Genomic DNA, 12,834 nt, shown 5'->3' with positions numbered 1-12,834 from the left:
CATATATATCTTCACCAGTAGGCGAGCGATGAATCCCCAACTACAATGTATTGACTCCTACATATTTATAAACTACACCCAACCTTGCCACCTGATGATTTGCAATAAAGTCAGTGAATGGATAAAATTGCATGCTAGTATGTAAAACTTCTACGTTGTCATGTGTCAAATGACTAATGGTGTATAACCATAAGTGCTGACTATTCCAGTCGATAAGTGATAACCACTTGGATAGTCTGAGAGAGGGTTTTTCAATGCATCATCATATGATCACCCATCTGTATGAATGGACATCTTCATGACTTTACCAATGAAACATGACGTTTACATAATATATTCTAGTCTCAAAATCAAGCGACCTTTATCTTAAGATTAGGCGGCTGATTCGACTAGGAATCTATTTAGAATATACTGTATACTTCCTAATGAGTTTCACAATCTTACGTTGAGATGTAGACCTCATGGTACCTTTTGTATATTCAAGGGTTTTATTTATGCAGTTTGCATGAGTATACAGATAATGTAAATGCCATTATTTGTTGAAACCATAAAATATTATTAAAATAAAGATTGTTTTTACATAAAAGTAATTAAAGAGCAAGCCACAAGTTGGATCGTTGGGCACCTACTCTATTTTCTCACTTACCATATAGTCAACTACCCATATATTTCAGACTCATTGTGTAACGTCCGAGAAACCAAACCCACGTAAGCCAAATGCATGCAAATTACTTGAATTGAGAAATTGTTTTATTTAATTGATTTTAAATGATTGCATGATATTTATTATATGATTAAAGGTATGAGTGCATGATTAAATGATTATATGGCATGTTTTCATGAAATTGAAGGATTTTACCCGAATATTCGATAATAGGTAATGGAAAGGAGACCGAGAACGAACAAGACTAGAATAAATATTTTTCATTAAATGTTTTCAAGGCTTATTAATATAATTAAACAATGATTTAATTTTTCTCAAAATGTTGGAGTTCGAATTATTTTACGAGTCGAGCTCGATTTTTCTCGGGAAATTGGTTTTGGGCAGACAAGGAGTTTATAAAAAGATCAAAAATATTATTTTTGAAAACTAAATTTTATAAACATTTATGTTTTAATTAAATAAGAGTTATTGGACCTAATTTAACAAAATTGAGTAGGTCCAATTGCTCATATACTTGGAGGCCCAAAACCAAAGCCCATTAACTTGCAAATTAAAAAGCTATAAATATGTTATGTTGGCTTTTTAGAGCATCATAACCAGCCGAAAATCACACAAAATTCACTCTCGAAATTTCAAAAATTAAGAAGGGAGAAAATCAAGGAGTCTTTGTCGCCTGTTCGTCATTTCTCGATGACAATCACGTATTCGAGCGTTCTAAAATGCAAAGGCACGTTTTATAAACCCTTTTAAGAAACATTCCAATCATAATATGCATTTTTTAATTTTTTATGCATGAAAAATATAGGTGTTTATTTATTTTTACGGTAGAACGATTATTTTAAAAAATATGACGATTTTACGCTTATATGAAAAACGTTATGAATCCAACGGACACGCTGTCATTAATATATGTTTAAGGGAGAAAAAAAGTCGTAAAAGTGAATAAAAGAGGGCTGGACATGGTTGGGAAGGGGTTGTGCATGTTGGAGAGTAGAGCCAAGGGTTTATGGGTTTCGCGTGAGTGCTAGGGGCTCGGCTTTGTGGACTGGGGCATTAAGGCTCGTCCAGGGCTGGTCAGGGGCTTCACGAAGGTGGTAGGGATGTATTAGGAAGAGTCCTAGGGTGGGTGGACACGGCTGCATGCAGGAAGGAAGGAGAGGCGCTGGGCATGGGTGTTGAAGAGGAGACGCGTGGCTGGTTTGAACGATCAGGTTGGTGCGTGGGGGGGGGGGGGGGGGGGGAGCAAGCGAGGTTTAGGAGGGGCTAGAGGGTGGTCTAGGGATGTCTAGGGTGTGCTGGACTCGGGGGCTGCTGATGTGGTAGAGTCCTAGTGAGGCTAGGACACTAGGAGCGCTTGAGGGAGGGGTGCGCGCATCTTGTTCCGATTGCAGGGCTCGCGGTGTTGGGTCGTAGGCTTGGGCTGGGTTCGGGTGACTTTGAGCAGGGTCAAGGAGGGTGTGGGTCTCAGGGGTTCGGTGGTTAAGTAAAAAGAGGGTCCTTACGTGGGATAGGAGTCCTAGTAAGCCGAGGAGACTCCAAGCACAGCTCGGGTCCAGGGGCAGGAGGTTTTGTGCGAGAAAAAGGGCTGGTTAATGGCTTTGGGTTGGTCAGTAGGGTACCTAGGTTGGGTGGCTAGGGTCCGGCTCGAGGTGGCTCGACAAATTTGAGAAGTGGCTTGGTGGGTTCAATTAAGACGAAGAACAAGTGTTGTGTGAAGAAGAGAGGAAACACTTCAATGTGTTTTCGGCTTAGTATAGAATCCCTATTTCCCTCAGTGTGTGAGAACACATTCGTGTAGTTTTTTTTGTTTAGTTCTCACACGCGCACACACAATCACTCATAGGAAAGAGAGTTTAGCTTATTGAATAGCTGAGTGAGTCTTGCACAAAGAAAATAAACTTATGTATGTAGTCTTTAACACAAAGATGTTAAACAAGTGTTGGCTGAAAGGTGCTGCCTTCAGTCTAGCCTAGGAGTTCAGTTAAGACAGTAGAATAAGTCCTAAGCTGAGTGGGTTTGTACAAGGTGTTGTATAAATAAAAGTATTCTAGTGTATCCTACCCGATGAGGTAGAAAGGGTGACGTAGGAGCAGTTTAAGTCTCCGAACATTCATAAACATTTCTTGTATTATTCAACTATTGTTTTCAAACTGATTTGATCAGTTAGAGCATCCGTCAGTTCAGTTTTTGTCATAATTGAATTGATATGTGCCAGATTTGATTCCCTTTACTTTCAGTTATTCAGTTGCACAATATATAAAATATATCAGTTTTTCTTAACAAAGGATTACTTCGAGTGTTTTCCGCTTGATTTATAATAAAACTCGATTTAATTCATCGGTGTAAACATTTTAGAACACGAGCTATTGAAGCTCATGGAGAATATTGTGTTTGAAGAACTTTCAAAGGTGCCCAAATCGATCCATCACCAAATATATTTATGGATGTCTATGTCACCCCTTCAACCGAAGGCAACACCTTTCAGTCAACACTTGTTTAGCGTATGTGTTTCAAAAACTACATACAAAAGTTTATTGTCGTTGTGCAAGACTCGCTCAGCTATTCAATAAGCTCAACTCTCTGATAAATGTGAGTGATTATGTGTGTGTGTGTGAGACCTGAACAATGAATACCTCACGAAGGTTATCTCACACACTGAGGGAAATAGGGCTTCTATACTAAGCTGATATAACTTTGAAGATTTTTCTCTCAGATTCACACACTTGTTCTTATTCTTGTTATTGGTCTTCACTGATCTTCTATTTATAGGCGGAGAATTGTTCGTACAGTGAGACTCAATAATTGTATCTGTTGCAGCTTGAATGTGTTCCTTGAGATTTGTGTCTCGACTTTTCCGACATCCATTCTGGAACATTTTGGCTTTATGCTTTGCTGCAACGTCTATTATTGTACTATTGATAGCACATATACTTTTGTACCCTTATGAGTAGCTGGAATCCACTTAGTTAAGCTTGTCTTTATCTTCAACTTGTTGATTCCTAACTGATGCTCCAAACTGGTCATCTGAACTGATCTTCAGTTGGGCTGGTGAAATCAGTTGACTCGTCAGTTGAACTGATTTCACTTTTTCAGTTGAACTGCTCAGTTGGGCTCTTCATCAGCTGGCCGGGCTTCTGAAATTCTCCCGCTGAACCACCTATTAGCTGGACAATCAGTTGAATTGTTTTTTGATATATCAGTTGAGCTGATTCAGTTTGGGCAATCAGCTGGCACTTTCAGTTCGCATCTGTTAGCTTCAGTTTTGGCTTGTTTAACTGATTAGTTCGAAGCCTGATCAATTCCAGCTTCCTACGCACTCAGGTAAATCATTAGAAACAAAATAACAAGTTTTGTTAACATCAAAATCAAGATTGCGAAAATGAAATGTTCCAACAGTAACTAAGAAAAAACATTTCCTAAAGCACATGTCTTGCTTTGGCCAGAGTCTCCTTGCACTATTAACTCATCAGATCACATATATATCTTCACCAGTAGGCGAGCGGTAAATCCCCAACTACAATGTATTGACTCCTACATATTTATAAATTACACCCAACCTTGCCACCTGATGATTTGCAATAAAGTCAGTGAACGGATAAAATTGCATGCTATTATGTAAAACTTCTACGTTGTCATGTGTCAAATGACTAATGGTGTATAACCATAAGTGCTGACTATTCCAGTCGATAAGTGATAACCACTTGGATAGTCTGAGAGAGGGTTTTTCAATGCATCATCATATGATCACCCATCTGTATGAATGGACATCTTCATGACTTTACCAATGAAACATGACGTTTACATAACATATTCTAGTCTCAAAATCAAGCGACCTTTATCTTAAGATTAGGCGGCTGATTCGACTAGGAATCTATTTAGAATATACTGTATACTTCCTAATGAGTTTCACATTCTTACGTTGAGATGTAGACCTCATGGTATCTTTTGTATATTCAAGGGTTTTATTTATGCAGTTTGCATGAGTATACAGATAATGTAAATGCCATTATTTGTTGAAACCATAAAATATTATTAAAATAAAGATTGTTTTTACATAAAAGTAATTAAAGACCAAGCCACAAGTTGGATCGTTGGGCACCTACTCTATTTTCTCACTTACCATATAGTCAACTACCCATATATTTCAGACTCATTGTGTAACGTCCGAGAAACCCCCACGTAAGCCAAATGCATGCAAATTACTTGAATTGAGAAATTGTTTTATTTAATTGATTTTAAATGCTTGCATGATATTTATTATATGATTAAAGGTATGAGTGCATGATTAAATGATTATATGGCATGTTTTCATGAAATTGAAGGATTTTACCCGAATATTCGATAATAGGCAATGGAAAGGAGACCGAGAACGAACAAGACTAGAATAAATATTTTTCATTAAATGTTTTCAAGGCTTATTAATATAATTAAAAAATGATTTAATTTTTCTCAAAATGTTGGAGTTCGAATTATTTTACGAGTCGAGCTCGATTTTTCTCGGGAAATTGGTTTTGGGCAGACAAGGAGTTTATAAAAAGATCAAAAATATTATTTTTGAAAACTAATTTTATAAACATTTATGTTTTAATTAAATAAGAGTTATTGGACCTAATTTAACAAAATTGAGTAGGTCCAATTGCTCATATACTTGGAGGCCCAAAACCAAAGCCCATTAACTTGCAAATTAAAAAGCTATAAATATGTTATGTTGGCTTTTGAGAGCATCATAACCAGCCGAAAATCACATAAAATTCACTCTCGAAATTTCAAAAATTAAGAAGGGAGAAAATCAAGGAGCCTTTGTCGCATGTTCGTCATTTCTCGATGACAATCACGTATTCGAGCGTTCTAAAATGCAAAGGCACGTTTTATAAACCCTTTTAAGAAACATTCCAATCATAATATGCATTTTTTAATTTTTTATGCATGAAAAATATAGGTGTTTGATTATTTTTACGGTAGAACGATTATTTTCAAAAATATGACGATTTTACGCTTATATGAAAAACGTTATGAATCCAACGGACACGATGTCATTAATATATGTTTAAGGGAGAAAAAAAGTCGTAAAAGTGAATAAAAGAGGGCTGGACATGGTTGGGAAGGGGATGTGCATGTTGGAGAGTAGAGCCAAGGGTTTATGGGTTTCGCGTGAGTGCTAGGGGCTCGGCTTTGTGGACTGGGGCATTATGGCTCGTCCAGGGCTGGTCAGGGGCTTGACGAAGGTGGTAGGGATGTATTAGGAAGAGTCCTATGGTGGGTAGACACGGCTGCACGCAGGAAGGAAGGAGAGGCGCTGGGCATGGGTGTTGAAGAGGAGACGCGTGGCTGGTTTGAACGATCAGGTTGGTGCGTGGGGGGGGGGGGGGAGCAGGCGAGGTTTAGGAGGGGATAGAGGGTGGTCTAGGGATGTCTAGGGTGTGCTGGACTCGGGGGCTGCTGATGTGGTAGAGTCCTAGTGAGGCTAGGACACTAGGAGCGCTTGAGGGAGGGGTGCGCGCATCTTGTTCCGATTGCAGGGCTCGTGGTGTTGGGTCGGAGGCTTGGGCTGGGTTCGGGTGACTCTGAGCAGGGTCAAGGAGGGTGTGGGTCTCAGGGGTTCGGTGGTTAAGTAACAAGAGGGTCCTTACGTGGGATAGGAGTCCTAGTAAGCCGAGGAGACTCCAAGCACAGCTCGGGTCCAGGGGCAGGAGGTTTTGTGCGAGAAAAAGGGCTGGTTAATGGCTTGGGGTTGGTCAGTAGGGTACCTAGGTTGGGTGGCTAGGGTCCGGCTCGAGGTGGCTCGACAAATTTGAGAAGTGGCTTGGTGGGTTCAATTAAGGGTAAAAAATTGAGTTTAAATAAAATTGTTTCGAAACACGGGTCCACTGTAGTGGTTCTTGGCTCACAAGGGTAATTTAGATAATAAAAAGTCTATGTTTAAATTTTAGAAAGAAAATATTTAAGTTTGAATTTATTAGGTAATAAAACGCCTCATGAATTATTAATTAAATAATTAAGTAGAAATACCCGAATTAAGCTGAATAAAATTATGAAAAATTAGATTTAAGCTTAAATAATTATTTGAGATAAGTCCATGTCATTAAAAGTAAGAAAAAATCAAAATCGAGAAATTTTACATCTAGTGGCAACGATCATTTTACACTTGAGAAATACGTAAAAGCTTGGCAGCCTCACGAAGGATCATAACTGATCGAGCAAAACTTGCACTGTGAAATCCTTAATAAAAATATGTTTTATATGCTCAAAATTAATCGCAAGTGCACGATGTTACGAGTATCGTTCCACTGAAGACTGTATTTAACAATTATTATTTTCAGTTATTAGATCTTTAGCAACGAAAAGTGATTGGGTGTTGTATTACTACTAAAATCAAATAAACATGCAAACAAAAATTATTCGAAATCAAGTAATAAAATATAAAGTCTAAAATGGTTGAGTAAATTTCAATAAGAAATGAATTTGTTGGGAATATCGGTTCACCTACCCCTCGTTAATTAATTAATTTATTCGATAATGATCAAATGCTTCCGACAGGATTTCCTATTCAATTGAACACACTCTCTGGAGCTATGCCAAACTAATTCTACTCAATGAAGTAATTAAATGTCTTTAATTATTTATCAAGAGTGAATCGCATTTCGATTTGTGAAATCCCCTAATTTTCGACCCTTAGGACTATGACTATCTGCGCGTATCCAATTTCATATATATATGTAAATTGTAGATCCACGGATTATACTACTCGTTCCTATCACAAGTTATTCTCTCGAACTCACTTGCAATATAAAAACGTTGTTAAAGTTAGCTACGCTCTAACAACACGATAAAACAATAGTATAATCAAGAATGAATCAGAAATCGAGATGTAAACTAATTATATCAAAGTTTGGGGTAGGATCCCCTTAAATCCCAACAAATTTGTAGAGTTTAGCTAATAAAATTGATAGCGAAAATAAACAAAACTAAGTTCAAATGATAAAAACTAAATAAGAAATACTAGAGTTGACGAAAAACACGAAGAGCGATGCCCGGAAATCCTCAAATCTTCAATCCAAGCGCGAAAATCTCTCCAAAGCTCGTGGCGGCTCTCAATAGTGATGAAGAATGTCTGATTTTCGTGCCTCTTCCCCTACCATATCTTCCCTTTTTAGAATTAAGGGAAGAAATCGTCCATTATTTTTTGCCAAAAATACGAATGCGCCCGGATCTTGAATTTCTATTCTTCTTTGGCGCGCCCGGGCGGACATAAGTTTCCGCCCGGGCGGATGGTCTTTGCAAAATTTCTTTTTCCCACATCTTGGAAGCGCCCGGGCGGACATAAATGTGCGCCCGGGCGGATGACTTTCGAATTTTTTCTTTAAATCTTCAGTTTATTCCCAACTCACCTGCATTTTCAGCAACTAAACTCATAAATAACCAGAAACATAAATAATGCTAAAATAACACAAAATGCATGAAATCTCAATGATAAATGCAACACAATGCGACATAACAAGATACGTAAAAACACGTAAAATCCACCTCTATCAACCCCCCAATACTAACCTTTTGCTCTCCCTCGAGCAAAACAGGTGACAAGACAAAATGGAACGAGAAACAAAGTAGCTCGACAGTGAATTCATAGTCATCAACTAGCCTCAGCGAAACTCAACATATTCCCTTGTCAATCAACACAAAAGCACAATTCTTCGCACTTCCCTTGGTCTAGACATTGTTTCAAATAAGGCCTGAACGTGTGTGTGTGTTGTTAGTCCTAGCATCACAAATGATAGAGGGATCCATTCTCAACCCTTGTCAGAGATTTAAATCAGTCTGTTAGCGTAAATATCACTCTCCTTTATTCCTTTGGACTCAGTATCCATCAGCAACTTTTTTTTTCTTTTTTTTTTCTGAATAAGAACACAGTAATGAAAGGACTATATTAGAACTTTTCATTTCAGATTCAAATCCATGTGTTTTGCATTTTTAGCCGGGAATAGGATTTCATTCCCTTATTCGGCTCCTCAACACCTTACATCTCCATCTTTAGCCAGGAATAGGATTTCATTCCTTTATTCGGCTCCCCCACACCTTACATCTCCATCTTTTTCTCTTTTTTTTTTGATGCTGATAGATACCTTGATACAAGAGAATGTCGTCAAGTTCAATTTACACCTTCAAACATCTTCGTTCCCCACTTTAGTTTTTAAATTTTCACCATCTTATCATGCATGCTTCTAGTTCTAACATTTGTGCAAAGAGGGTTCAATGTTTTAAATAAAAATGTGTGTCTTTACCATAGTATGTGCTAAAGGTGTGCGAATACACGACAGACAGGGCATGACTCATCACTTCCTAATCATCCTTGTCTAACAATGTACTACTCCAAACACTGTCGGCTGACACACAAACATATGAACAACAACTAAACTACATGCCAACGAACAATACGAACAAAGCACCAACACGACAAAGATGACACAACACCCATCCACCCCCCAATACTAAAGTCGAGCATTGTCCCCAATGCAACAGACGATAGAACAGGGACATATAGGCATAACCAAATGAATGCAGTATACCCTAAGCATGCAAGATAAACGAAAATAAATACTAAACGAAACGAAATGCGATAAAGAAAAGAAGGGATAGAAGTGACTCCCCTCTCACTGATCCTCCTCCTCGTGCTCATCTGGGGGGATGATGCCTAAAACTAACAATAAAATAAGAAGAATTACTAACTCAAAAAAAAGGAAAATAATAAAATCGAATTAAATGCAAGATGAGGGAGAGAGGAGTAGTTCTCAATTTATAGTCGAGAGCTTGATTGTCGGTTCCTCTCAGCTCTGACTGTTTTTGAATCGAGTGACTCCAATTTGTGGCTCCACTGCACCACCCAAATAATGCTTCAGTCGTTTAGCATGGACTGTGAACGGCTCATTTTTCCCATCTCGCAAAGTTAATACTCCCGAGGGGAATACTTTGGTGATCTTGTAAGGGCCCGTCCATCTTGACTTGCGCTTGCCAGGAAATAAGCGCAACTTGGAGTTGTGCATGAGCACCGCTTCGCCTTCTTTAAATTCTCTCGGCGTGATGCACTTGTCAGGTGCTAGCTTTGTACGCTCTAAGTACACGTACTTCAGGTGTGGAGGCCGTGGTTTTAGCTCATGTGTTGGCGGTTCCTCAATGCTTGACTTCTGAGTGGTCCAATCTCTTCGATCCCCCATGTCCTCAAATTTCATCCCTTCTGGCTTCCATTGATGGTTAGCATTACAGTCCGTGACTCTTGCAGATTTTTCTTCATCAAGTTCATCTTCCTTCAATCCCATAGTGATCTTGGCTTCCAATGGGTCTTTCATAGCATTCTGCACAAATTGACACACAAGTGAATCCGATGAATCAACCATAAAACAATCATTAGTGTGCAGTGGGAGCTTAAGAGCGTTAAAAACATTAAACGTGATTTCTTCCTTCCCCACTCTCAATCTTAACTTCCCTTCTTGCACTTCAATCACGGCCTTGCTAGTTGCAAGGAACGGTCTCCCTAAAATCAAAGGCATCTCCCTATCCTCTTCCATGTCTTGCCACAAAATCTGTAGGAAATGTAAACTTTCCCACTTTCACCAACACATCTTCTTTGACTCCTCGTGGAAGTATCACAGATCTGTCAGCTAGTTGCAAGGACATCTGTGTCGGTTTAGGCTCGCCCAATCCAAGTTTCCTGAATATAGATAAAGGCATAAGATTAATGCTCGCACCAAGATCACATAAAGCTTTAGAAAAAATAACATCACCAATCATGCAAGTGATAGAAAAACTCCCTGGATCCTTTAGCTTTGGTGGGATCTGGTTTTGTACCAATGCAGAGCAATTCTCAGTCAATTTTATCGTCATGTGATCCTCCAATTTCCTCTTATTAGCTAAGATGTCTTTTAAAAATTTAGCATAACTAGGCATTTGCATCAAAGCATCAGCGAAAGGAATATTGATGTGCAACTTTTTAAATACCACAAGAAACTTACCGAATTGCGCATCAAGTTTTGCTTTTTTCAATGCTGCAGGAAAAGAAGGAGGTATAACAATTTTGGATTGTGCAATGGGTGCTGGTGTAGAAGTAGAAAACTTACCTGTGTGCGTATCAACCGCTTTTTTTCCTTGATCCTCTTTCTCTTTTTCCTCTTGTTCAAGCACTTTTCCACTCCTCAATGCTATGGCTTTCATTTGCTCTTTCGGGTTAGTCTCAGTGTTGCTTGGCAAGGTGCCTGGCTCTCTACTTGCTATCATCTTCGCTAACTGCCCAATCTGATTTTCTAGCCCCTTTATCGATGCATCCTGATTCTGTAGTCTAGTCTCGGTGGATGAGATGAACTTAGACATCATCTGCTCCAAATTGGACTTCTCTTCTCTAGGAGGATCAGATCTGTACATCGGTTGTTTCCCATATGATTGTCCTCCTTGTGGTCGATTCTGGCTGTTTTGACCACCCCATGAGAAGTTTGGATGTTGCCTCCACCCCGGATTGTATGTGTTCGAATAAGGGTCATTCCTTGGGCGGTTTTGGACTCCCACTTGATTCACCGGTCCCTCATTTTGCACGTAGAAGAGATTGCCATCTTGACAGTCTTTCACATAGTGTTCACCTCCACATTTCTCACAGAATATCTCTTGAAGACGCATAGTTGTGCCACCCATGTTCAAGCCGTCCATCTTCCTGTTCAATGCATCAAGTTGTGCAGTAATAGCAGAAAAATCAGTTATCTGGTGAACTCCTGCACTTCTCCGCTGGTTTTTCCTGTCAGATTGAGGATGATAACTGCTAGCAGCCATCTCCTCCAACAACTCATATCCTTCTTCCGCAGTTTTTCTCAACAAGTTTCCACAAGCAGCAACATCTATCATAGTACGGTTAGGAGTAAGCAAACCATAATAAAATGTTTGAACGACTAACCCAAGTGGTAATTTGTGATGTGGGCATCTTCGTAGTAGTTCTTTGAAGCGCTCTCATGCCTCATATAAAGACTCCTGATCGAATTGAGAAAATGTGGTGATGTCTGCCCGCAGCTTCATGGTCTTAGATGGAGGAAAATATTTAATTAAAAACGCTTTCGCCATGTCCTCCCATGTCATGATTGAACGTACAGGCAAACAATTCAACCATGCTTTAGCTTTATCACGTAAAGAGAAAGGAAACAAACGCAACCTAACAGCATCATCAGAAACTCCATTGAATTTAAAAGTGTCGCAAATTTCAAGAAAATCTGCGATATGCGTGTTTGGGTCATCTGCAGCAGATCCTCCAAACTGGACTGTGTTCTGAATCATCTGAATTATCGCTGGTTTGATTTCGAAGTGATTTGCCCGCACAATAGGACTCACATTGCTAGGGCGTGCACCATCAAAAGAAGGCTGAACATACTCTAGCATTGGTATGCGGCGGGGCATCTCAACATGTCTATTTTCACGACGTTCCTCCTCTTGATCATTCAACTGCCTCTCCATCAGTTCTTTTAGTCTCTGCTGCTGTCTTCTCCTGCGGAAAGTTCTTTCAATTTCATGATCAAACTCAAGCTCCACGTCAAGTGACTTTGGCATGCACTAGACAAGATATCTGGAATAAAATATGGAGTGTTAGCTCAAGAAAATTAAAATAATGCTAAAGAAAATAACCAAAAATAAAATTGTAGATTAACAGTCCCCAGCAACGGCGCCAAAAACTTGATCGAGCAAAACTTGCACTGTGAAATCCTTAATAAAAATATGTTTTATATGCTCAAAATTAATTGCAAGTGCACGATGTCAAGTAATAGTATAATGTACCGGAGTACGAGTATCGTTCCACTGAAAAGTGTATTTCACAATTATTATTTTCAGTTATTAGATCTTTAGCAACGAAAAGTGATTGAGTGTTGTATTACTACTAAAATCAAATAAACATGCAAACAAAAATTATTCGAAATCAATAATGAAATATAATGTCTAAAATGGTTGAGTAAAATTCAATAAGAAATGAATTTGTTGGGAATATCGGTTCACCTACCCCTCGTTAATTAATTAATTTATTCGATAATGATCAAATGCTTCCGACAGGATTTCCTATTCAATTGAACACACTCTCTCGAGCTATGCCAAACTAATTATACTCAATGAAGTAATTAAATGTCTTTAATTATTTATCAAGAGTGAATCGC

The 12,834-nt window shown here is 38.8% G+C and overlaps 1 non-coding gene across 1 annotated transcript; it reads left to right on the top strand.

The window, feature by feature from the left end:
• The first annotated feature begins 11,603 nt into the window (after window positions 1-11,603).
• On the top strand, window positions 11,604-11,709 carry LOC142533998 (small nucleolar RNA R71). Its single transcript, XR_012816871.1, has one exon. It is a non-coding gene; the product is annotated as a small nucleolar RNA R71 (small nucleolar RNA).
• The last annotated feature ends 1,125 nt before the right edge of the window (window positions 11,710-12,834 follow it).

The sequence above is a fragment of the Primulina tabacum genome, chromosome 18 (genome assembly GCF_025594145.1).
Source record: "Primulina tabacum isolate GXHZ01 chromosome 18, ASM2559414v2, whole genome shotgun sequence".
In the NCBI taxonomy this organism is placed as follows: domain Eukaryota; kingdom Viridiplantae; phylum Streptophyta; class Magnoliopsida; order Lamiales; family Gesneriaceae; genus Primulina; species Primulina tabacum.
The sequence above is the reverse complement of the archived record's forward strand: the minus strand, read 5'-3'. Positions and strand labels throughout refer to the sequence as shown.